Here is a 26447-nt window from a genome sequence, read left to right as displayed (position 1 = left end):
CGGTGGCCCCCCCGGATCAGGAACCGGCCTTTCCCGCTCCGCGTGACGCCCCGGTGACCGCTGCATGCATTGCAGTCTCGTGAGATGATGACGTGCGGTCTCGCGAGACCGCTACGTCATCATCGCGCGAGACCGCCATGCAATCTTCAGACCAGGCCTCTTCGATCCGGAGGCTCCAGGAGGTGAGTATGTAACTATTTTTTATTTTATTTTTTTTTTTTTAACAGGGATATGGTGCATACTACGTGACTGTGCTGTATACTACGTGGCTCTGTGCTGTATACTCCGTGGCTCTGTGCTGTATACTCCGTGGCTCTGTGCTGTATACTACGTGGCCCTGTGCTGTATACTACGTGACTCTGTGCTGTATACTACGTGGCTCTGTGCTGTATACTACGTGGCTCTGTGCTGTATACTACGTGGCCCTGTGCTGTATACTACGTGGCTCTGTGCTGTATACTACGTGGCTCTGTGCTGTATACTACGTGGCTCTGTGCTGTATGCTACCTGGCTCTGTGCTGTATACTACGTGGCTCTGTGCTGTACACTACGTGGCTCTGTGCTGTATACTACCTGGCTCTGTGCTGTATACTATGTGGCTCTGTGCTGTATACTATGTGGCTCTGTGCTGTATACTACCTGGCTCTGTGCTGTATACTACGTGGCTCTGTGCTGTACACTACGTGGCTCTGTGCTGTATACTACGTGGCTCAGTGCTGTATACTACGTGGCTCTGTGCTGTATACTACGTGGCTCTGTGCTGTATACTACCTGGCTCTGTGCTGTATACTACGTGGCTCTGTGCTGTATACTACGTGGCTCTGTGCTGTATACTACGTGGTTCTGTGCTGTATACTACGTGGCTCTGTGCAATATACTATGTGACTGGGCAAGCTGAGCAATATACTACGTGACTGGGCAATATACTATGTGACTGGGCAATATAATACATGAACTACGTGGCTGGGCAATATACTATGTGGCTGGGCAATATACTACGTGGCTGGGCAATATACTACGTGGCTGGGCAATATACTACGTGGACATACATATTCTAGAATACCCGATGCTTTAGAATCGGGCCACCATCGAGTCTACTATATAATTGTCTAAGGGTCACTTCCGTCTTTCTGTCTGTCCTTCTGTCTGTCCTTCTGTCTGTCCCGGATATTCATTGGTCGCGGCCTCTGTCTGTCATGGAATCCAAGTCGCTGATTGGTCTCACCAGCTGCCTGTCATGGCTGCCGCGACCAATCAGTGACTGCCACAGTCCGATTAGTCCCTCCTTACTCCCCTGCAGTCAGCGCCCGGCGCCCGCTCCATACTCCCCGCAGTCACCGGTCACACAGGGTTAATGCCAGAGGTAACGGACCACGTTATGCCGCGAGTAACTCACTCCGTTACCGCTGCTATTAACCCTGTGTAAGCAAGTTTTTACTATTGATGCTGCCTATGCAGTGTCAATAGTAAAAATATTTAATGTTAAAAATAATAATAAAAAAAAAAAATCATTATATACTCACCTTCTGCCGCCTTTCCCGCTCCTGGCTACGCTCCGGTGACCGCTCCATGCAAGTGCCAGGTTCCGGCGCCAAGGATGGTATTGGAGAACGACCTGCCATGACGTCATGGTCATGTGACCGTGACGTCATCACAGGTCCTACGCGCCTGCGCGAGAACGACCTGCAATGACGTCACAGTCATGTGACCAAACTACAAGGGGCCTTCAGAAGGTGAGTATATGTTTATTTTTTATTTTCAACCTGTGACATACGTGGCTGGGCAATATACTACGTAGCTGGGCAATATACTATGTAGCTGGGCAATATACTACGTGGCTGGGCAATATACTACGTGGCTGGGCAATATACTACATGACTGGGCAATATACTACGTCACTGGGCAATATACTACGTGACTGGGCAATATACTACGTGGCTGGGCAATATACTACGTGACTGGGCAATATACTACTTGGCTGGGCAATATACTACGTGGCTGGGCAATATACTATGTCACTGGGCAATATACTACATGACTGGGCAATATACTACGTCACTGGGCAATATACTACGTGACTGGGCAATATACTACGTGGCTGGGCAATATACTACGTGACTGGGCAATATACTACTTGGCTGGGCAATATACTACGTGGCTGGGCAATATACTATGTCACTGGGCAATATACTACATGACTGGGCAATATACTACGTCACTGGGCAATACACTACATGACTGGGCAATATACTACGTCACTGGGCAATATACTACGTCACTGGGCAATATACTACGTGACTGGGCAATATACTACGTGGCTGGGCAATATACTACGTGACTGGGCAATATACTACTTGGCTGGGCAATATACTACGTGGCTGGGCAATATACTATGTCACTGGGCAATATACTACATGACTGGGCAATATACTACATCACTGGGCAATACACTACATGACTGGGCAATATACTACGTCACTGGGCAATATACTACGTGACTGGGCAATATACTACGTGGCTGGGCAATATACTACGTGGCTGGGCAATATACTACATGGCTGGGCAATATACTATGTGGCTGGACAATATACTACGTGACTGGGCAATATACTACGTGACTGGGCAATATACTATGTGACTGGGCAATATACTACGTGGCTGGGCAATATACTACGTGGCTGGGCAATATACTACATGGCTGGGCAATATGCTACGTGGACATGCATATTCTAGAATACCCGATGCGTTAGAATCGGGCCACCATCTAGTAATCTTATATTTATCTACTTTTTTGTTTCACTTGCTGATATAGCGCCTTTATATTCCACAGTGCTTTACTGACTTAATCATTACTGTCTCCACTAGGGAATTTAGATTGTAAGCCTCATCATTATGTCTTTGGAGTGCAGAAGGAAGCCCACACAAGCGTGAGTAGAACATACAATCTTCTTACAGATGTTGTCCTTGAATGCAGGACCCCAGTGCTGCAATGCTGAAGTGCTAACCACTGAGCCACCATGCTGCCCCATGCTTCATATCCTTGTATGAGACCTACAGTGGAATAGTCCATGATGTTAAACTGTAATTGGTGCTGCTGGATCGATGTGATGTCTTGATACACTCAACTGATTAAAGCAAAGTTACACTTTATTTTCTAGATTTTATTTTCTTTAATGTGTAGAAAATAAAAAGCTTGCATTCTTTTAGTAACTCGATTATATGTAGATAGCATATCAATCCTGCGGCACAGATTCCAGTCTTAGGCCGGGGTCAAACTTGCGAGTTCAATGCGAAAAACTTGCACGAATCTCTCGCATCAAGTCCCAGCACTTCCGGCGGCACTCGGGACCGGAGCGTGCAGCTGCATAGAAATATGCCACTGCACACTCCAGTTCCACGTGCCGGCGGCAGTGCCGGGACTTGATGCGAGAGACTCGTGCGAGGGTCTCGCATTGAAGTGTGACCCCGGCCTTACTACTTTGGATTATTCAACTTTATGCCTACTGTTCTTTGGAACCAGGGATTCTAGAAGGGAGGAAACTATTATTAGCTCTGGGGCCATACCTGATGAAATATTGACAAATTGGTCATTAATGCTTTCTGTGGAGTTGTGGAGTTGTCCTACAATTTAAGGTAATGTAGGACAAGGAGAATGAGGAGTCTAATGGTTAAGATAGAAAAATAGTAAATTTTTATTAATTTAATAATGGGAATATTATATTAAAATTCATAAAAGAGACAGACCAACAACATGACAGATGATAGTCTCAGACAACGATAATCTCCATGCATTTAGGCAAATTCACCAAATGTATAATAATAAAAAGAGTAATATTTTAGCAGGGGTTATTAAGCCAATGCTTAGAATATAGTAGGTTTGATGATCAATAAGAGAAGATGCAAATAGGTTTAGGAAGCATCAATCAATATAAAGTCCCATGTCCAAAAATAGGAGCACCAGTGCTAACAAAATATCTTACACTTGCGTGGCAGAGTGAAAGACTAGGGCTGTCTTAAAACTGATAACGCAATCCTCAACGCACGTATCATGTATTTGGTATTCTTGCTTTCTCAAGATGAGGTCTAAGGCTACTTTAACACTAGCGTCGGATTCGGCCCGTCGCATTGTGTCGGGCCGAGATTCCGACGCTAGCGTTTGTTGTGCCGCACAACGGGTGCAGCGGATGCATTTCTCTGGCGCATCCGCTGCCCCATTGTAAGGTGCGGGGAGGTGGGGGCGGAGTTCCGGCTGCACATGCATGGTCGGAAAAAGTGGTCCGTCGGCTGCAAAAAACATTACATTTAACGTTTTTTGCTCCCAGCGGTCCGCTACAACACGGCGCAACCGTCACAAGATGGTTGCGACGTGTGTCAATACGTCGCAATGCGTCGGTAATGTAACTCTATGGGGCAAAAGCGCATCCTGCAAACAACTTTGCAGGATGCGTTTTTTCCCCTAAACGACGCATTGCGACGTATTAAAAAAAACGCCAGTGTGAAAGTAGCCTAAGACTATCGTCTGTCATGTCTCTGTTATGCACTTTAATAAAATATTCACTGGATTCAATTAGCAAAAAATTACTATTTATCTAGACACTTCATTCTCCTTGACCTACATGCTTGTTTGGAGTGTTTTTTGAGTGTGGTATGTGGCACCCAAATTGGTGCCATAGATCACCACTAATAAGCCATTGTGTGTTTTTTTTGCTAATTTAAGATATGAATATAACTAATATAATTTGTGTACAGAGCATTTTCCTCACTTCTACACTGTGTGCACAATTATTAGGCAAGTGAGTATTTTGACCATATCATCATTTTTATACATGTTTTCCAACTCCGAGCTATGTAAGCTTGAGTGCTTATTGGATGAAGCAGGTCAGGTGATGTGTATTTGTGTAATGAGGGAGGGTGAGGCCTAAAGATATCATCCTTTATCAGGGTTTTCAGAATTATTAGACAACTTGTTTTCCACAGGCAAAGTCAGTTAAAAGAAAGAAATTTAAAGGGAACCTGTCACCTGAATTTGGCGGGACTGGTTTTGGGTCATATGGGCAGAGTTTTCGGGTGTTTGATTCACCCTTTCCTTACCTGCTGGCTGCATACTGGCCGAAATATTGGATTGAAGTTCGTTCTCTGTCCTCCGTAGTACACGCCTGCGCAAAGTAATCTTACCTTGCGCAGGCGTGTACTATGGAAGACAGAGAATGAACTTCAATCCAATATTTTGGCCAGCATGCAGCCAGCGGGTAAGGAAAGGGTGAATCAAACACCCGAAAACTCCGCCCATATGACCCAAAACTGGTCCCGCCAAATTCAGGTGACAGGTTCCCTTTAAAGGGAATCTGTCAGCAGGTTTTTGCTATTTAATCTGCATGCTGTAAGGGTACCGTCACACAGTGGCATTTTGATCGCTACGACGGCACGATCAGTGACGCTCCAGCATCGTAACAATATCGCTCCAGTGTCGTAGACTACTGTCACACTTTGCAATGTACGACGCTGGAGCGATAATTTCATGACGTATGTGCGATGTAGAAGCCGTTGGTTACTATGCGCACACCGTATACAATATCGTGCACACCTTTGTTACACCATGCGATCATGCCGCCACAGCGGGACACTAGACGACGAAAAAAAGTTTCAAACGATCTGCTACGACGTACGATTCTCAGCGGGGTCCCTGATCGCAGTAGCGTGTCAGACACAGCGAGATCGCTGGAACGTCACGGATATATCGCTGGAACGTCACGAATCGTGCCGTCGTAGCGATCAAAATGCCACTGTGTGACGGTACCGTAAGGGTGGAAAGCCTGATTCCAGGGATGTGTGAGTTGCTTAGCAGCTTTCTCCAGTTTTAATACAATCAGATTATCACTGTCGGGCTAAGTGTCATGTGCAAGCCAGTCAGGCTAATCCGTATAAATCTGTAGATAGATTTTGCAAAGGTTTTATGTAGACTGATGAGATGAGAATGGCTCTTGATGGACAAGATGTATGGGACCATGACTGGATCAGTAATGGGCACAGACCTCTACTTTGTCTTAGACGTAAGCAAGGTAGAGATCAGGTACTGCCATTGACTAGTATTATTAAAGATGAGCTAGTTGGACCTTTTCAGGTTGAAGATGGACTCACAATTAACTCCCAAACCTACTGCCAGCTTTAGCAGACATTTTGTTCAGGCAGCAGTCCATAAAAAAGTCTGCATTTTTCAAGAAAGCCATGATTACTATGCAGGATAATGTTTCATCACAGCATCAAAATCTCCACTGCTTGGCTGCAAGTAAATGCTTTAAAAATTAGAGAATCATGACATGTCCCCTTCCTCACCTGACATTTTGGTGCTACCCAAAAAGTGGGTCGTCAACAGATTAAGAAATTGACAGATTCCATGGATTAAAGGCTTATGGCTGTTAACAAAAAGAGTGGTGGCTAAATTGGTCACTGATATATTTTTTTAAACCGCAAGTTCCATGGGAATAGCAGGTGTGTGTCGGCGTGCGGGGAAGGAAAGACTGACGATGGCCGTTTCCAGCAATGAGCGCTTCAATGGGTCCAGGTAAAGGACTCCGGTTTTTACAGCATCTGGGTCAGTGATGCATTTCCTTTTATGCTTCATAGACTGTTCATACTGTTTTGATGCTGAGCACCTGATACCCTTTGCTTCATACCGCATGCTTTCGGTTCACAAACAGAATTTGCATTTCTGCAATAGTGTGTGTATTCCCCTGGTGCCATCCATTCTTTGCCTCTTCTTGGAATTTAATATATGAAAACAAACTATTGAGATGGGAAAATTTGAGTTTTTCTTTTAGTTACCTAATAATTTGGCGCATTTTCCTAAAAAAAGAATAAACCTCACTTTTACTTTCTTAAAGATTTAGATTTATTAACATTTTGTATTGTAGTTGTTAAATACTAAAATTAATTATAATTGGTCATTAAACTATACAATAACAATCTTCTCTGGTTGTTGCATATTTGCAGCATTTGATGCGTTTCCTCTTGATTTGATGCGTTTTTAGTCCAGATGTGAAGCCGCATTTGTAATGTTATTTTTAATAGTACAGAAAAGCTTTGATTCTGCACTTAATATAGTAACTGCAGTTTTTTCATGCATTTATTATAGGCTCCACATTAGGGCCGGACTGGCCATCTGGCAAATCTGGCAAATGTCAGAAGGGCCTGTCTGGTCGTGGGCCACCTTGTCTGCTACATTGTTAACAGAATCGTTGTTCTCAAGACATCCATACTGTTAAGAGTTGTGAAGGAGGTATCTTTAGAAATATTGGTCTTGTAGTAAATCCTGCTTTTCTCCACACAGGGTAATATTAGTAATATATCCCATCTGGTGCTTGGTGATGGGGACAGCATGGACCTGTGTGATTTCAAATGCCAGGGCTGAATTTCAGTCCCAGTCTGTACCTGCTCCACATACAACCCCTGGCAAAAATTATGGAATCACCGGCCTTGGAGGATGTTCATTCAGTTGTTTAATTTTGAAGAATAAAAGCAGATCACAGACATGGCACAAAACTAAAGACATTTCAAATGGCAACTTTCTGGCTTTAAGAAACACTAAAAGAAATCAAGAACAAAAAATGTGGTAGTCAGTAATGGTTACTTTTTTTAACCAAGCATAGGGGAAAAATTATGGAATCGCTCAATTTTGAGGAAAAAATTATGGAATCACCCTGTAAATTTTCATACCCAAAAATAACACCTGCATCAAATTAGATCTGCTCGTTAGTCTGCATCTAAAAAGGAGTGATCACACCTTGGAGAGCTGTTGCACAAAGTGGACTGACATGAATCATGGCTCCAACATGAAAGATGTCAATTGAAACAAAGCAGAGGATTATCAAACTCTTAATAGAGGGTAAACGATCATGCAATGTTGCAAAAGATGTTGGTTGTTCACAGTCAGCTGTGTCTAAAATCTGGACCAAATACAAACAACATGGGAAGGTTATTAAAGGCAAACATACTGGTAGACCAAGGAAGACATCAAAGCGTCAAGACCGGAAACCTAAAGCAATATGTCTCCAAAACAGGAAATGTACAACAAAATGAGGAACGAATGGGTGGAAACTGGATTCAACGTCTGTGACCTAACTGTAAGAAACCGCCTAAAGGAAATGGGATTTACATACAGAAAAGCTAAATGAAAGCCATCATTATCACCTAAACAGAAAAAAACAAGGTTACAATAGGCTAAGGAAAAGCAATCATGGACTGTGGATGACTGGATGAAAGTCATATTCAGTGATGAATCGCGAATCTGCATTGGGCAAGGTAATGATGCTGAAACTTTTGTTTGGTGCCATTCCAATGATATTTATAAAGATGACTGCCTGAAGAGAACATGCAAATTTCCACAGTCATTGATGATATGGGGCTGCATGTCAGGTAAAGGTACTGGGGAGATGGCTGTCATTACATCTTCAATAAATGCACAAGTTTATGTTGACATTTTGGACACTTTTCTTATCCCATCAATTGAAAGGATGTTTGGGGATCATGAAATCATTTTTCAAGATGATAATGCATCTTGCCATAGAGCAAAAACTGTGAAAACATTCCTTGAAAAAGACACATAAGGTCAATGTCATAGCCTGCAAATAGTCTGGATCTCAATCCAATTGAAAATCTTTGGAGGAAGTTGAAGAAAATGGTCCATGACAAGGCTCCTACCTGCAAAGCTGATCTGGCAACAGCAATCAGAGAAAGTTGGAGCCAGATTGATGAAGAGTACTATTTGACACTCATTAAGTCCATGCCTCAGAGACTGCAAGCTGTTATAAAGGCCAGAGGTGGTGCAATCTTGCGCAGGCATGTAGTACGGAGGACAGAGAATGAACTTCAATCCAATATTGCGGCCAGCGGGTAAGGAAAGGGTGAATCAAACACCCAAAAACTCTGCCCATATGACCAAAAATGGTCCCACCAAATTCAGGTGACAGGTTCCCTTTAAGGAATTCATCTAGGGGTGTAGTGAGTATTTTGAACCTATATGTGCCTCACAGAATTTTATAACATTGAGAAGTGGAAATATAAGATTTTAGTGATAAAAATGTAATTTTTGTATTTGCTGCAAATTTGTCAGAAAATGGGTGAAACTAGACCCCACAATTTATTGCACAATTTCTCTCGAATGTGGTGATGCCCAATTTGCTGTCAGATATTACTGTTAGGACACACGTCAGGGCAGAGAAGAAAGGAGAACTGTTTGGCTTTTGAAGCTCTAATTTTGCTAGAATAGTTTGTGGGTGACAGTTGTGGAGCCCCAAAGGTGCCAGAACAGCAGAAAAATCCCCAAAGTGACCCCATTGTAGAAATTGCACCTCTCAATGAATTATTCTACTACTATTTTGTAACATCCAACCCAATTTTTTGTAGAATTGCAAATCTGTCAGTCTAGTACCAATACATTGTGCCTCTATATATTGTGCCACCCCCATACATTGTGCCCATCTAGTGCTTCTGGTGACACACGTCGTAAATTGTTAAGTGCTCTCTGTCCACTACAATAATGCCAATTATGTGGCCGCTGACTGTGGTTTAGGCACAGTAGGGCTCAGAAGAAGAGGGTATTTGGATATAGGAGTGCAGAATTCACAGAATTTTATTTGAGAGGGTGGGAGCCATGTTGCTTTTCCAGAGATTTTGTTCTACCAGTAACTTAGTAACCCCCTATAGTTCCAGTGGCAGATGACGGACCTGAGTGGAGGCTGGTTTTGAGAGGGATAAACTAGGGTTTTTATCTGTAATATCTTGGGATACATAATATTTTTTGATCATTTCCAGCATAAGGCTGGGATAACATTCTTGTGCTTTACGCTGAGCACTCACGTCAGCGTTTCTGTATAAATCCCACGAAAATGGGATTCAGACGAAACCCCCAATAGAAACATCCACTATAATGAGGCTGATGGAGACACATTGTACTCCGTTTGGTGTCTGCTTCAGTGGTTAGGCGTGCACCGATGTGTGCTCACTCACACTTGTGTGCTAAAAAGGCACCAAAAATGATGGGACATCGCCGGAACAGACACTCATTGCTGGCTATTTTAAAACAGTTGATTTTATGTTTTTCAACCATTTCTGTGTACTTTTGGATATGTGCTTTGGGTCATTGTCTTGGTGGCGAACCCATGATCTTCAACTCAAACCAGGTTTTCTTACACTGGGTGGGACATTTTGTTCTAAAATCTCTTGATAATTCTGTAATTTCATGATTACGGTGATATGGTTAAGACCTCCAGTACCAGACAAAGCAAAGCAACCTCACAGCATTATGGATCCTCCACTATGCTTAATTGTTGGTAAGGTGTTCTTTCCCTTATAAGCTTCATTGCGCTGTCTGTAAACTAACCGTTGCTTTGCATTGCCAAAAAGCTCTATTTTTGTTCCATATGTCCAAAAAACATTTTACCAGTGTAGTGGTTTATCAAAGTACTGTTTGGCAAAGATCAGTCGTTTCTTTTTTATGTACCGTATTTTTTTTTAACTACAAGACGCACCAGACCATAAGACGCACCCCACATTTGGGGTGAAAATTGCAGGAAAAAAGATTTTTTATAAGATGGGGGTCCGTCTTATTGTCCGAATTTACAGTATCTTACCTGAGGGCTAGCGGTGGCAGAGCAGGGCCACAGGAGGTATGGTGTTGGCAGAGGTGCGGTGGGCGATATGGCGTGCACCTGAGCAGGGTCCCTTCCTGTTTAGGTGGGCGATGCCACGGCCTGGTGTCCAAGGGGGGGTTGCAGCAGTGATGTGGTGGTGGCAGAGGTGCGGGGATGATGAGGCGCAGTGAGCGGTATTGCGTGAGCAGGGTCCCTTCCAAAGGTGAGGTGACGCAGCAGCCCAGTATCCAAAGTAAGCAGCAGAGCCGGGTGAATCATGGCTTTATCGGTGGCGGCGGCCATTTTCCTGAGGCCGTGCGTGCGCAGATGGAGATCATGGTGGCCATTTTCCTAAAGCCACGTTTGCAGATTTAGATCTCGGCTTCAGGAAAATGGCCACCACGATCTCCAACTGTGCACGCGCGGCATCCCGTGGCCATTTTCCTGAAGCCCCAGGAGGCAGAGAACTTCATCTGCGCACGCGCGGCCTCAGGAAGATGGCCACCACCACCGATAAAGCCATGATTCTCCCGACTCTGCTTCTTACCTTAGATACCTGGCCAATGCATCACCTCACCTGTGGAAGGGGCCCTGCTCACGCCATACTGCTCACTGCCCCTCATCATCCCCACACCTCTGCCGCCTCCGCACCTCTGCCGCCGCCACACCACTGCCGGTAAGCCTGCATTCCAACTATAAGACGCACCCCACATTTTCCTCACATTTTTTGGGGGGAGAAGTGCATCTTATTGTCCGAAAAATACGATATTTTCTTCAGGAATGGTTTCATCCTTGGCCTTCACCCATAAAGCTCTGCTTGGTTTATTGTGTGGAGTATGGTACTTGTAGAAACAATGACCCAAGACTGTTCCAGATTGACCTTCAAGTCTTAGGATGTTTAACGTGGTGTTTTTTCCACCATGCCCACCAACCTTTGAAGACATCCCTTGTCAATTTTCCTCTTTCCCACACGTCCAAGTAGGTTCTTGATGGTGCCATGATTGGCAAATGTCTAAATAACATTTAGCACTCTTGAAACTGGGATATCAAGGTCTTTAGAGATGGCCTTATACTCTGGAAGTCTTGTGTTTGCTAATAAAAGCAGTTCTGATGTCCTCAGACAGCCTCTTTGTCTTCACCATTGTGACAAACGAACAGGGCCTACTATGTGGCTTTTTAAAACACTGAAGTCAACATTCATTGGTTAATTCATGTCACATGGGCAATGACAATTAACCACAGTTGTTTCTCATTTGTGATATGCCACAAGCGAGTCAAAATGTGTTTCCATAATAATTTAATTTAAATGGTGCCAATACCAGTGTCATAGCAAGCTTTAGGTTTTTCTATTTTTCCCTCCAATTTATTGTTTATCATTTGCTCTTTTGTATTTAACACTAGTGCGCTTTACAAAAAAAAAAAAACTATTTCACTTGATACATTTTTTTCAGGAGATATTCCACAGAATGTACTTAAACTTCATGGGTGCCAATAACAATGAGCAGGACTGTAAATACTGACGTCACGATTGACAGTGGTATTTAAGGGCTTATTCAGCCCCAATCGGTCACAAAACTGGCTGGGGCAAATCATGCAGGGTGCCAGCTATCATATACAGCTGACATTTGTGGGAATTGCCTTTGCCAGGCGGCGCTATACTCTTATTTCTCAGTGCCATTAAAAAGCGGTGCTGGGGAATAAGGTCCCTTTATTAGTGCAGTTAAAAAGGGTATCGGCGATTGTTAAGGGGTTAAAATGGGTTTAACTGAAACATCCCCATTAAAATGAAATATATTAAATGAATTTATATATTAAATTCACTAATCATATTTAGTACTGACTGTTGTGATTTTTCATGTGTATATCTATAGTCTCTTAAGTAGATATAATTGTACATAGAGTTGAGCTCTCCAATGTCATCGTGTATTAGCTCTCTGTCCTCCACAGTGATATTAGAAGTTATAGGCAACCCATTTATCACTGTAAAATACTGAGGGTTAGTATTGTGTTTTGATACAGTGAGACAGGCATGGTGATAAGTTATTGTTATGATGTATCTTCCCCTGAATATAAAGTAAAAGAAGTAATTTAACCTTCTATTCCTTTATTTTATGCTTTCCACTTGTGTCACGATTTTAATAAACAAAAAATATGGGAAAATATACAAAAATGCAAAAATTTTTGTTCGGGTGAAAATGTAAACATTTTTGAAAGTGCTCTGAACTTTGATCACACACGACAATATAATTGTGACCTTTTAATGCCACCACAGTTAGTTTTGGTCTTAAGGCGAATTTCCATTTTCCGAAATCCCCTGTCCCCTGCAAGGTTTTAAAAAAACAAACGCACACTGCTTTAATCACCCTCTCTAGGTCCAGCATTGATTTTTTGTTACTCCCGATATCTGTTATTGTCTGCAGTGATGACATTACATTGTCATTATTACTTGCAGGGTCCATTTGGGCAGAACCGCTGAGCTGCAGACAATAACAGACACCGGGAGCCGAAGCATAGACACAGTACCAAACCAGGGGAGGGTGAGAAAACCAGTTGCTGTTTTTTATACAAATTGCAGCTGAGAGAGAGATATTTTCCAGAAACAGGCACTCTTTAAAAACATTTTTCCCATTTTTGCTAAAATTGGTTAGTACACATAGAATAGTTTATATTTATTCACTTGTTTTTGGAGGAATGCAAAAATAAAATAACAATTTTATTTTATAGTGTTTAACCGAATTGCACATTACCTTTATGGTGTGCACTGCCCAATATTACAATTTCTGTTTTATGACATTTTGTGAACACAAAAGTTTTTTTTACTTTTACAATTTTTTTGTTACTATTAAAATTATTTGCATTACTATTAGCAATATCAATATTTTCTTGTTATTCAAATACATAATAATTGATATTATTATGTTATTCTTTTTTTATAAAACCATCCAACCCTCTGGAGAACACAGGACACTTCTCACCTGGCATTGCGTACTACTACTTTAGTGGGATTCCCCAAGAACAAAGTACATTTCATTCAATAAATCTTAGAATAAAAAAGCAAAAGAGAGTATACAGACACTACAGCAGTGGATGACAGCTGATTCTTTCTGTGAGGTAAAGCATTTGTTCCTTGTTTTTAAACATGTTTTACCTCACAGAAAGCAGCAGCTGCCATACTATGCTGCCCTGTCTGTACACTCTTTTGCATCCTCTTCCACCCTTTTGTCCTATTCTACCCAGGCCCAGTGGTACGATCAGACCATGTTCCTATATGGTCACACATGGCCATTACACAGTACACAGCAGGGGCAAATTTATAAGATTATCTCAACATAAGGAACATTTTGTTAACACATCCAATTGTGGAACTTATTTTTTACCGAGATCTTGTGTTTAAAATGTACTTTGTTCATGGGAAACCCCCTTTAAGACTAGGATCCCACAGTGAGAATTTTGCATATGCCTGAAAGCCAAGCCATAACTATGAGGCAAAGGGGGCGCATTACTTAGCAGTAGCAATGAGATGTCACTGGCAAACTTGTGCTATCATTCGTCCCTGCTTGGGGCCTGGTCTTTTGAGGAAAATAGCAGGCCATCCCACATTTTGAATTGGCAGCTAGATCTGCTGAAAGCTTTTAAGTAAAGAAGTCAGTGAGATATTCAGCTAGTAAATAGTGTACACTGTTTGTCATTCAGATTCACACCAGCGTATACCATGGACGAGCGATATCCTATGTTTTATCGGCCCGATGTTATACTTTGGGACAGTGCAGATCTTCGGCATGAGAAAATAATCGTTGCATGCTGCGAGTGCATCCGATATCCATCTCATGCTCGCCCATACATGTGTATGGGTGCGTGTGAACCTTCGGACTGCACTCGGATGTCATTAGCATAAAATCGGCCCAATTGTCCCGCATGAGAGAATCGACGGCCTTGTGACTCCGGCCTCAGTGTGAGCTTCCTGAAGGCCTCCTGGTTGGGAATTCATGGGTCAATAGGTGATATTACACTAGTGAAAATTTCAGAAACTAATATAATACCATAGGATCTCAAGAAACTAATCATAAACTATCCTAAAATAACAAATCTTTGTTCATATATGTAAAGAACCTGTATTGGTTCACACCGCAAAAAACGGACAAAAATAACAAAAACAAAAAATGTGCTCAAAACAAAACACTAAGTTAAAATTGGGGGATACTATGAATCCCTAATTAGTACTATGCTTCTACCCTACCTGGCTGTGGAGGTTGTCACCCTACGGGGGAGCGTTGTGGCGCCCCCACTCCGCGGCGGCTGTCCCTGGGTTACTAAAGCACCCTACGATAGCCACGGGACACCCACTACCCACAGCCTAGGGCCCACTACAGGCTAAACAGAGAAGCTCCTGTACTAAGGGAACACTAGATCCCCACAAAATAAAAACAACGTGCAGAACACATACCACAGCGCTGTGGTCTAGGGCAAAGGATGCACGGAGGGAGATAAGTGCTCACAATGTATCATCTAGAGTTGTGATTACACTTGTACACATGCTTGGGTGACACTGGTCTGCGGGTTCAGCCAGGGTCAAGTGGATCGGCCATGACTGGCAGTATATACCTGTATGAGACTGTGCCCCTATAAGCACTCCCCGACAAATACGTCTGCATCGATGTGCCTTATGTGTTCTGCACATTGTTTTTATTTTGTGGGGATCTAGTGTTCCCTTAGTACAGGAGCTTCTCTGTTTAGCCTGTAGTGGGCCCTAGGCTGTGGGTAGTGGGTGTCCCGTGGCTATCGTAGGGTGCTTTAGTAATCCAGGGACAGCCGCCGCGGAGTGGGGGCGCCACAACGCTCCCCCGTAGGGTGACAACCTCCACAGCCAGGTAGGGTAGAAGCATAGTACTAATTAGGGATTCATAGTATCCCCCAATTTTAACTTGGTGTTTTGTTTTGAGCACATTTTTTGTTTTTGTTATTTTTGTCCGTTTTTTGCGGTGTGAACCAATACAGGTTCTTTACATATATGAATAAAGATTTGTTATTTTAGGATAGTTTATGATTTGATATTACACTAGTGCCATTGTGGTACTGTATAGATATAAAGTCGTTCTCATGGTGACTGTTTCTGTTCTATTGAACATGATTGAATCATTTCGGTGGAGGGAGAAAATAACCAACTTCAGCTGAATTCTTACTGAAGTCTCGGAGACTCGCATGTGTTTTATGTTTTATAATGTGGTTTGGAAATTATTCAATGGCATCCCACAAATAAAAATGATGGAAGCACAATTTTTTTCAGATGATCCCCTGCCTCCTCCAGAGCTTCAGGTGCACTAGGTCATCTTCAGCTCATTTGTTCCAGTGTTGTCTGCACTTGTGTCTGTGAGGTCCGTCATTCCACTCACTCCCCATCTATCCATCTGCCGCGGCTATCGATGGCATTGAGTTGAACGTAACAGAACACTTTCATCACCCCCTTCTAGTAATCCTGTATGACTTATATTAGCTGTCATATTAAAGCTGCTCTGAGCTAACATCTTGTAATATGAGAGGAATCTTAGACTCCCTGCCCATTACTGCACATATCAGAATACCATATATCAACAGGAACATTATAAGAATGGTATTGGTGAAATATGACATTCATCACATTGTAAACAGCATTCTGGTATATCGAACCATATACATAGCGGGTGCATATCAATAGCTCTATGACTTGGTCTGCACAAAGCGATGTTCATGGTCAGGCTCGGAAGTGTGGAAAGACAGGAGCTAAGGCAGCAAGATGGCAGGGGAGTCAGGACTACACTAACGATCGGGTTTAGGAAAACAAATGGATCTGTGCACCACACAGACCAAATTCTATAAACTGAGGTTTTCATACTTTACTCCATTGAAATTGAAACTGTGTTACATCATTGTATATTATATTAGCAGTGTTCTAAATATAAAGGCAATCCGTTAGTAAGATCAACTCTACCAATCTGCAAGTTATGCCATTCAGGTCATGGATACCTAAGGTCCTGCAATGCCTGCACATGAGGGAAGAGACATGGTGAATCAGAAGAACTATACTACATTTCTAATTGGAGGTATTTGATAATATTAATATTATTATTACAACTACAACATATTGGGATAGGATCTTGGAGATGGGAAAACCCCTTAAATTTGCCTTAATGGGAACTTTTCATCAATTCATGCTCCCCAAATCACGGGCAGCACGAATCAGAGTCTGGCTGCACGATTGCAGCCATTTGTGTTTTTTTTTCAGAAATACTCTGGTATTTGCAAGAAGAGTTTAAAGATTCTTGGGGAAGAAGAGTGATGCTGTGAACATCAAACTATTTTCTCTAAAACGTCAGCGCATTTCAGAGTAAAAAATATCAGGCTGCAAATGTGCAGACAGTCTCTGATTCACGATGGCCGTGGCTTGGGCAGAATGAATCATCTGACAGTGTCCCTTTAATTGCAGCAGAAGAAACTCCTTGAAAAAAAACCTTTTTTTTTTAGGAAATGCTTTAAAAAATGCATTTTGAGAATGTTGTCTATGGGACTATGCCAAGCATTAGGATTTAGGGATTTCTCACACTTGTGCCTAATTACAATTTCTCCAAGTACATCATGTGCAGTAAGAATTATCATGATATTAGCAAAGTCTGTAAATAGACTCCTTGACTGCCAATTTAATTGGCAGCGCTTACATCAGAAAGCCTAAAGCAGCGAGAGATAAGAAGTGAAGAGTCTGGGCAGCGGTACAACATACGTGCAATTACATCTTTTTCCACTAGAGGGCTTAAGTAAGGCAATCTTACAGAACACTTCCATACATGAGAATTTCTAATAAGTATACTGTATATCCAGGAAAATATGCTGTGGAACGGGAAAATGTGTATTATTAGTGCACCAGTCACGATACTGAATTTTCCATTATACTACTTCAACTTTTGTGTTTTGATATTGCACTACCTACGCTCATGTTTTCCTCTATCCCTGGCATGAAGTGTTAGAAATATAGGAATAAAGTAGTTATTTGCAGACATTGTGATTTTGCATTGATCTTTGCATGTGCACATATATAAAAGATTGCTTAGAATATGATCTGATCGCAAAGAGAAAATATTAGACACTCGAGTCAAGTTAGTTTTCTAAGTGCTTCAAAGGACAAAATAGCACCGTGGTTAAAGCCGCATTAAAACCAGTGGGTAAACAGGTAAAGTAAATTGGCACATGTCTGAGAAATCATCTTATGTCTCTAACCTGTTGTATCGGGCTCCAATCAGAAAAGAATGGACTGTCTCTTCTAGAAACATCATTTGAAGCCTGGGGAAAAGAAAAGGAAAAAAAAAAAAGAGGCACATTAAAGCGGGCCTAGATTTGCCTAGGAATGACAGCTGCATATTAATCGAAAAGAATTCTGAACAATCAAAAAGCCATTTTTCAGAAAAATGTACCCCTAGAGTCCTCATCACAAAGCAAGGGAATACACTTGAAACAGGATTGATTTCATCTTAAAGGGGTGGTTTCTTTGAAAGGCTACCAACTGCAGTTGTCTTATTTGGTTTTCAAAATTATAACAAAATTGTGCCATATTGTGTCAAAAAAGAGATAATATAACAGCTTTTAAACAAATTTAGTAATTAAAGGATCAATGGAAAACAAATTAAATTCTTATGCATAAGGTAAGGAATGGCAGTGAATGCTGAGCAGCTTGTAGTGGGAACTTTATTGCACTTGCTGCTCGGTGAATTGTAAAATGCAGCAATCAGTTCTACGGTAAAAGCCTCTTCAGAAGATATTACCGCACATTTAGAAATAAAAATCCTGTGACCTTGCACTGAAAATTTCTAATACTTTCCCCCAAACATGTTACATACGGACTTTCATTCACCTCTTATATTGTGCATTTTCGGTGAGACATCTGAAAGCAGCGCTTGGTGGAAGAATTTTATAATATATCTATATAACAAGCTATAGGAGGGCAAAAGTGAGTTGATAAAGGTTTATCGTTATAAGGTCAAAAGTTATGCAACTCGTAAAATATAAAAAGTTCTCGAAATTTGGGACTCGTTATGACAAGTCTTTTTTCATGTACGAGAAAAACAGACTGATTATTATTTAGGCCAGTCTCACACGTCCAGATAATTCTGGTACCGGAAAAATCGGTACCGGAATTATCCGTGTCCATGAGCTCACGTAGGCCATCAGTGTGGCACACGTGCGGCACACGTGTGCCGCCCGTGTGCCGACTGGGTACCACACGAAGCGTGCAGGAGATAGCGCTAGAGATAAGCGCTGTCCCCTGCATCTGGTGCTGAAGCTGCCACTCATATCTTCTGTCCAGCAGCGTTTGCTGGAGAAAAGATATGAAAAATCCTTTTTTTTTTTTTCGTGTTTAAAATAAAGATCCCTGTCCCCACCCCCCCTCCCACCCCCTGTGCGCCCCCCCCGCTGTTAATAAAATACTCACCCGGCTCACTCGCATTGTCCTGTCCTCGCCGCACCTTCTCCTGTATGAGCGGTCACGTAGGGCCGCCCATTACAGTCATGAATATGGGGCTCCACCCCTATATGAACTCGAGCCTGGGAACTTTTCAGAATATTTTCCCACGCTCGAGTTCATATGAGTTCATCCAGCAGAGGGCACATCACCGCGACTTGAGGTAACTACAGTACATTCCCCTGCATTCCATTCATTCACCAAGTTTTACAGGCAGGGTCGGCTGCATTAGCAGAGCTCCTGGGTGTAAAATGATTTAACCCCTTCAGATGGATTTACAGCGTGGGACAAGATAGTAACTACGGAAGGTATGGAATATTGTTGTTTGTTTTTTTAACTTTGTTTCAGGTGACAAGGGTCTTCAGGTGGATTAAGAGAATAATAAAATATTAAAACACCATGTGTCTTTATTTCATTAAAATACTTTTTAATAATGTGTGTGTTTTATTAACCATTTCGTACTATTGGATTAATAATGGGTAGGTGTCATAATTGACGCCTCTCCATTATTATCCTGGCTTAAAGTCACCTTACAATAGCAAGGTGACATTAACCCTTCTTTACCCCATATCCCACTGCTACAAGGAAGTGGGAAGAGAGAGGCTAAGTGCCAGAATAGTCGCATCTTCCAAATGTGCCTTTTCTGGGGTGGCTGGGGAAGATGTTTTTAGCCAGGTGGGGTCCTATAACCGTGGACCCTCTCCAGGCTATTAATATCTGCCCTCAGCCACTGGCTTTCCCACTCTGGCGGAGAAAATTGCGTGGGAGCCCACGCCATTTTTTTCCGAGATTTAACCCTTTAATTTAATAGCTAGAGACCCCAAATTTGACACAAAGACGCTTCTTACATTACTAAAGAGGAATATGTAATAAAAGAAGGGATATGAGATGGTTTACGGTCTGTAAACCATGTCTCATATCCTGTCGGGTTTGTGAAGGAGATAGGAAAAGCCGGCAATTGAATTACCGGCTTTTCTGCTATCTAGCGCTGAATTAAATATAAATATATATATATACATATATATCTCACTGACATATATATATATAGACTGTATATATGTTTTTAAGAATATTTGAGCCGATGGATCCATGATATGTCCATTTTGCAAGCCTGCGAGAAAAAAATCGCCGTACGGAAGCCATACGGATGCCATGCGGATGACACACGGATAAATTTGTGTGTAAAAATCGCATCCTCGCATTGAATACGGAACAGTGTTTTGGGACAATTACTGCGTATTACGGCCGTAAAAAACGGATCGTATTTACTTATGCCTAGTGTGACGCCGGCCTTACTATTACCGTGTGCCAACATTTGTACAGACTGCTTATCTAATAAAGAGGGGATTCAAGTTATACTGCTGGACATGGACATAATACTTTCAATTGTACTCTTCGGGTACATTAGTCCACTACTAGTTTTATTATTACTACTTTTTTTCTAGTAATTTTCCTAATCTGTTGGGACAACCCTTGGGGATGTTTCTGTAGTAGTAGTGAGCATGCATGTGAGCAAGTGTGCAAAGCGTTTTGTAGACCATCCGGTATGGCAGTATTAAATCAAACTAAAAATCTAATAAGGCCACTATATTCTTAGAGATTTAGCCTGTTATGTGGTCATTTAAATTATGAAGAATGAAGTTTATTTAGTTAATTGTGCCTTTTTTATTTTGTGTTTTTTTTTTTAACAATTTGAAAAAGTGTTTTCTGTGTGTGTGGTTTTTTTTTACTATGAAGTGCTTTTAAAGATTTTTGAGACAAGGACCAATGACCCCAAAAAATGCAACAAAACTAAAATGCTGTAACCTCTGGGCACGGCATTTTTTTGCAATAAAAAGAAAAAAAAAGCTGTTAAATAAAACACCATTAAAATGTGTTTAAAACACTCCATGTGTGAATCCAGTCTTAAAGAGCAATTACATTTTTTGCTCAAATTTTCTTCCCCTATGTTTTTTCTTTATATCTGTGAGGTCTGTGATGATGAAGTTTGCACAAAAGTTTCATTGTATATGTAACATTTCTTTTGAGATAAATGCATGTACATTATTTTATTTTGTATACCTTATTGTGTATATCTATATATGTTCTTTTCAGTGACCTGATGAAGGTCCAATTGTTGGACCAAAATGTTTTTCTCATTCTGGACTGCATTCTTGAAAAACAAAAATTCCCTTTTATCACTATATCTGAGTTGCAAGTTGCATCACATTGACTAAGATGTGCACCCTTCTTTGAATTTGGAGCATCTTACAACTGTGACCTTCATCAATATTGGGATTTAAAACATCAGCCTTGAAGAAATAGGGCCTATGTCTTTCCTGAAAATCAAAGTGCGATTGTAACTTTCTTACTCCAAACTCACCCAGGGTTGGAGAAGTTTGAATTTTGCATCTTGGTAATTTGCATCTTAGGTCTGAAAAGGAAATCCAACATTTGACATTAGGAAATCCTGTGGGAGATTTTATTTTTTAAAAACATTCTTACTACGGTCTTTATCTTATAAAGACATTTATTGTTGCTTTCTAAGAGTTGGCACATTCAGGGTGAGTAAACCGTTTCCGAGTTACCCCTTAGGCTATGTGCACACGTAGAAAAATCCGCTGCGGATTTTTCCGCAGCAGATTGATAAATCCGCAGTGCAAAACCGCTACGGTTTTTACTGCGGATTTATCGCGGTTTTTAATGCGGATTCTGCTGCGGTTTTCCATCTGCATTTTTCTATTGGAGCAGATGGAAAACCGCTGCGGATTCCGCACAAAGAATTGACATGCTGCGGAAAATAATCCGCTGCGTTTCCGCGCGGCTTTTTCCGCAGCATGGGCACAGCGTTTTTGGACTATGTGGGACCATTATACTGCATGGAGGACTATGTAGGGTCCATTATTCTGTATGGAGAACTATGTGGTGCCCATTATTCTGTATGGAGGACTATGTGAGGCCCATCATTCTGTATGGAGAACTATGTGGGACCATTATACCACATGGAGGACTATGTAAGGTCCATTATTCTGTATGGAGAACTATGTGGTGCCCATTATTCTGTAAAGAATGATAACGAAAAACTCAATTGTAGACATTTGCAAGGTTGGCCTGGAACTTTGCCCAAGTTTTTAATTTTGGCCCTCTGTGTATTTGAGTTTGACATACCTGTACTTTACAGTTCTGTGCTTGTGAAGAAGAGGTGGCTTAAATTCCTATGTACGGTATATATTGTCAGCAGGCTGCCAATCGGTGAGGTGGGTGGGGTTACACAGATTAGCTGGACTGCTGTGCACATGAAACATAGTAAGTCCAGTGATAATCTCTTACTGATAAAACACTGATTGTAATGAAACTACAAAAATGGCCCAGGAAGTGACACATCCCTGGAATCAAGCTCACTTGCCCTATATTATGCTGTTCTCAGATTAAATAGCAAAAACACGCTGATAGATTTCCTTTAAAAAACATACTGTGGCATGCATAAGCTTGGGCACCCCTGGTCATCATACTGTTATTGTGAACAGTTAAGCAAGTTGAAGATTAAATGATCTTTAAACGGTCTATAGTTTAAAAAGGACACATTTCCTTTGTGTTTTTGACAAAAAATATTTTCATCTACTACATTTTAAAAATTACAAAAAGGAAAATGGGTCAATGCAAAAGTTTGGGCACCCTGCATGGTTAGTACGCATTAGCACCCCCTTTTTGAAAGTATCATAGCTTGTAAACGCATTTGTAGCCAGCCAAAGCCTTCAGCTTGTGCCTTTTGACATAGTTTATTGCAGTTTTTGATCGTTGTCCATTAAGAAAAGCCATCCTCTTTTCAACTTCAGCTTTTTTTTTACTGATGGTGTTATATTTGCATCAAGAATTTGTTGAAATTTCATTTCATCCATTCTTCCCTCTACCCATGAAATGTTCCCTGTGCCATTGGCTGCAACACAACCCCAAAGCAAGATTTATTCACCCCCATGCTTAATGGTTGGCAAGATGTTCTTTTCCTGAAATTCTGTGCCCTTTTTTTTCAACACATACCTTTGATCATTGTGGCCGAAGAGTTGTATTTTAACCTCATTGGTCCAGATGACTTGTTTCCAAAATGCATCAGACTTGTTTAGATGTTCTTTTCCATACTTACAGTATGATGCTACATTTTATCATGAAGAATAAGGAGAGGTTTTCTTCTGATGACTCTTTCATGAATGCCATATTTGTGCAGTTGTCTCTGAACACTAAAACAATATACCACAACTCCAGAGTCTGCTAAACCTTTCTGAAGGTCTTTTGCAATCAAGCAAAGGGTTCTGATTTGCCTCGCTAGCAGTCCTTTGAGCAGCTCTCACTGAAATCTTGCTTGGTCTTCCAAACCTTATCTTGACCTCCACTGTTCCTGTTAAATGACATTTTTTAATTACATTTCAAACTGAGGAAAGGGCAACTTGAAAACACTTTTCTATCCTCTCATAGCCTTCTCCTGCTTTGTGGGCCTCCACCATTTTCATTTTCAGAGTGCTAGGCAGCGGCTTAGAAGAACCCATGGCTGCTGATTTTTTTGGCACAAGGTTAAAGGAGGCTGAGTTTTTATAAAGCTGGGAACTTTGCATCACATGGCCTTTCCTAATGATGATAGTGAACAAGTCATAACCCTAACAGGGTAATTAAGGTCTGAAACATTGGTCAAAGTTATCTGAACACACACGTTTCCAAGGATGCCCAAACTTCTGCAACCAGCCCATTTTGCTTTTTATAATTTTAAAATGTAAAAAAGGATACAAAGGAAATGTGTCATCTTTAACTTTAGGCCTTTTAGAGATCATTTCATCTTCAACTTGATTAATTGTTCACAATAACAGTAATTTTGACTCAGTGTGCCCAAACTTTTACATGGCACTGTATGTAACTGCAATATTGAAAAATTCAAATTAATATTTTTTAACTAAGCAGACCTAGTGGAAAATCAGTAATGACTTCAAGCTCTCCACTATGAGGAATCAACAAACCTTTCCAAATACTCCGGCTGAAGGGGTGAGTATAGAGGTTAACTGCAGTGACACCTAAACCTCCAAATTTAAAATGAAATACCTGAAATTTTTTATTGATTTCCTATTTTTAAGATCGTTAGAAAAATAAGACAACAGCACACCACAAGGCTGTGCATGGTACTGCAGCTCAGACTGAACAATACTCGACTAAAGTAGACATAGCCACATGCATGGACGATCATCTTTCATTCTGCTTATTGTTGGGGGGTTGTGCCTTCACAATCACTCACTGTTAGCTAATCAGCCAAATGAGCCTTCATAGTAAACCAGACTGTGATCAGCCTACAAACAAAAAGCTAATTTGTCAACTAATCACTAGTGATGAGCGAATATACTCGCTACTCGAGATTTCTCGAGCACGCTCGGGTGTCCTCCGAGTATTTTTTTAGTGCTCGGAGATTTCGATTTTCTTGCCGCAACTGAATGATTTACATCTGTTAGCCAGCATAAGTACATGTGGGTGTTGCCTGGTTGCTAGGGAATCCCCACATGTACTTATGCTGGCTAATTGATGGAAATCATTCTGCTGCGGCAAGAAAAACTAAATCTCCGAGCACTAAAAAATACTCGGAGGACCCCCGAGCATGCTCGAGAAATCTCGAGTAACGAGTATATTCGCTCATCACTATTCATCACATTTTTATGCACGCATACTAATCATTGATTGTTGGTAGCACATCCACTCATGTAGACAGGACATGTGCTGCCCACAATATGCAACAGTGACCAAACGATTGAATTATCTTTTATCCCTCCTACATATTTTCATTGGCCCATGTAAAAAGACTCTTTAAATGAGCATTTGCTATTCTGTTGCTTTATTCTAAGGATGTGTCATCTCATCTATGAACATTTCTGAGAACCCACACTAGAATTAAGATATATAGATAGAAAGATAGATAAATGACAGATAGATAAATAGAAAAAAGAAAGACAAAAAGCAGCACAAAAAAAAGATTGTTGGGTGCAAAAATTTCCCATGCATGTACCAAACCTTGTAAATAGATCCAAAAAATTGAAGGCAGTACGCCAGTAGATAAAGACTCATGTGCAGTTTAATGGCCCATGTGCGACGTTTCGGTCCAAGATGTGGATATTTTTCAAGCATTGGCCATTAAATTACACGTGACTCTTTATCTACTGGGGGGCTGCCTTCAATTTTTTTGATCTAAATAGATAAATAGATAGTAGAGATGAGTGAATATATATGAGTGTAGTTTAATTCTACTTGTATATTAGAAAAATCCACATTTGCCCCTCCTCATCACCCATGCGGTCCTTGCACGACCTTCAGATCGCCACTGCTTGCACAGAAATCCCTAGCGCTGCACGCCGTGACCTTGCGCACACATGCACAGAACCCTACCGGGCCTCCTCAAAGCCAGAAGTTCCAGCCCAGGATGAGAGGCACAGGGATTTCAGTGCGAGCGGTGGTGATCTGAAGATGTGGGGAGGACCGGACAGGTAACATGGAGGAGCAGAGGGGATGGGGGCATGACTTATAAGGTGAGTAGAAGTGTTTATTTTTTTTGTACATCTTGTGTTTATTATGTTCTTCTGGGGTCTCGTGAGACCCCAGAGCATAATAAGGGTCACAGAGAACAACTTATCTGCAAATCAAGTTTCCTGGGAAAATCCGCACAAATTCGAATTTTGCCTGATCCACTCATTTCTAATATGGGATATGGGTGGGTAGATAGATATCAAATGGATGGATGAATGAATAGATAATATATCTCCACAATATGAAGAAAACATCAAAGACCAAACAGAGCAGGTAGATAATTGCCATTCAGCCCACATCCTGACATGTTCAATGATTTATCCAACATGTATTTAATCAATTACAGCTAAATAGTATACACAGCAATTTAGTTGTTTAACTCTGTGTTAATTAGAGAAGTCCTAAAACTCCGCTGCCATGACCGGGCTGCATCGTAAAACTGGCACACCAGATCCATAGACATTTTTATTTACAATGCAGCCATTTGTGAAATAGTTACTTCTTCATTAAGTCCTGCAAACAATTTAAATCAAAGAGGAACTGAGAACATACACTTCACAGTCTTTGCTAAACTTTCATAATTGTGCTAATTTGGGTTATTTAGTGACGCTACTATAAAAGGTTCACACTGCGGTCTTTTCAAACAAACAGCCCTCCACACGCACACCCCAGCTCCAGAACGAACCGGCGCAGAGGCCAGAGTGCCAACTATGGTCATTTGAAATGTATACAAAATTTATTGGTTCAAGTGCCAAGAAAAACATTCTAATCAGTCAGTTTCCTCTCATTAAATGTTAATTAGTTTG

This window comes from Ranitomeya imitator, chromosome 5 (genome assembly GCF_032444005.1).
Source record: "Ranitomeya imitator isolate aRanImi1 chromosome 5, aRanImi1.pri, whole genome shotgun sequence".
Lineage (NCBI taxonomy): Eukaryota > Metazoa > Chordata > Amphibia > Anura > Dendrobatidae > Ranitomeya > Ranitomeya imitator.
This window is presented reverse-complemented; position numbering follows the sequence as displayed.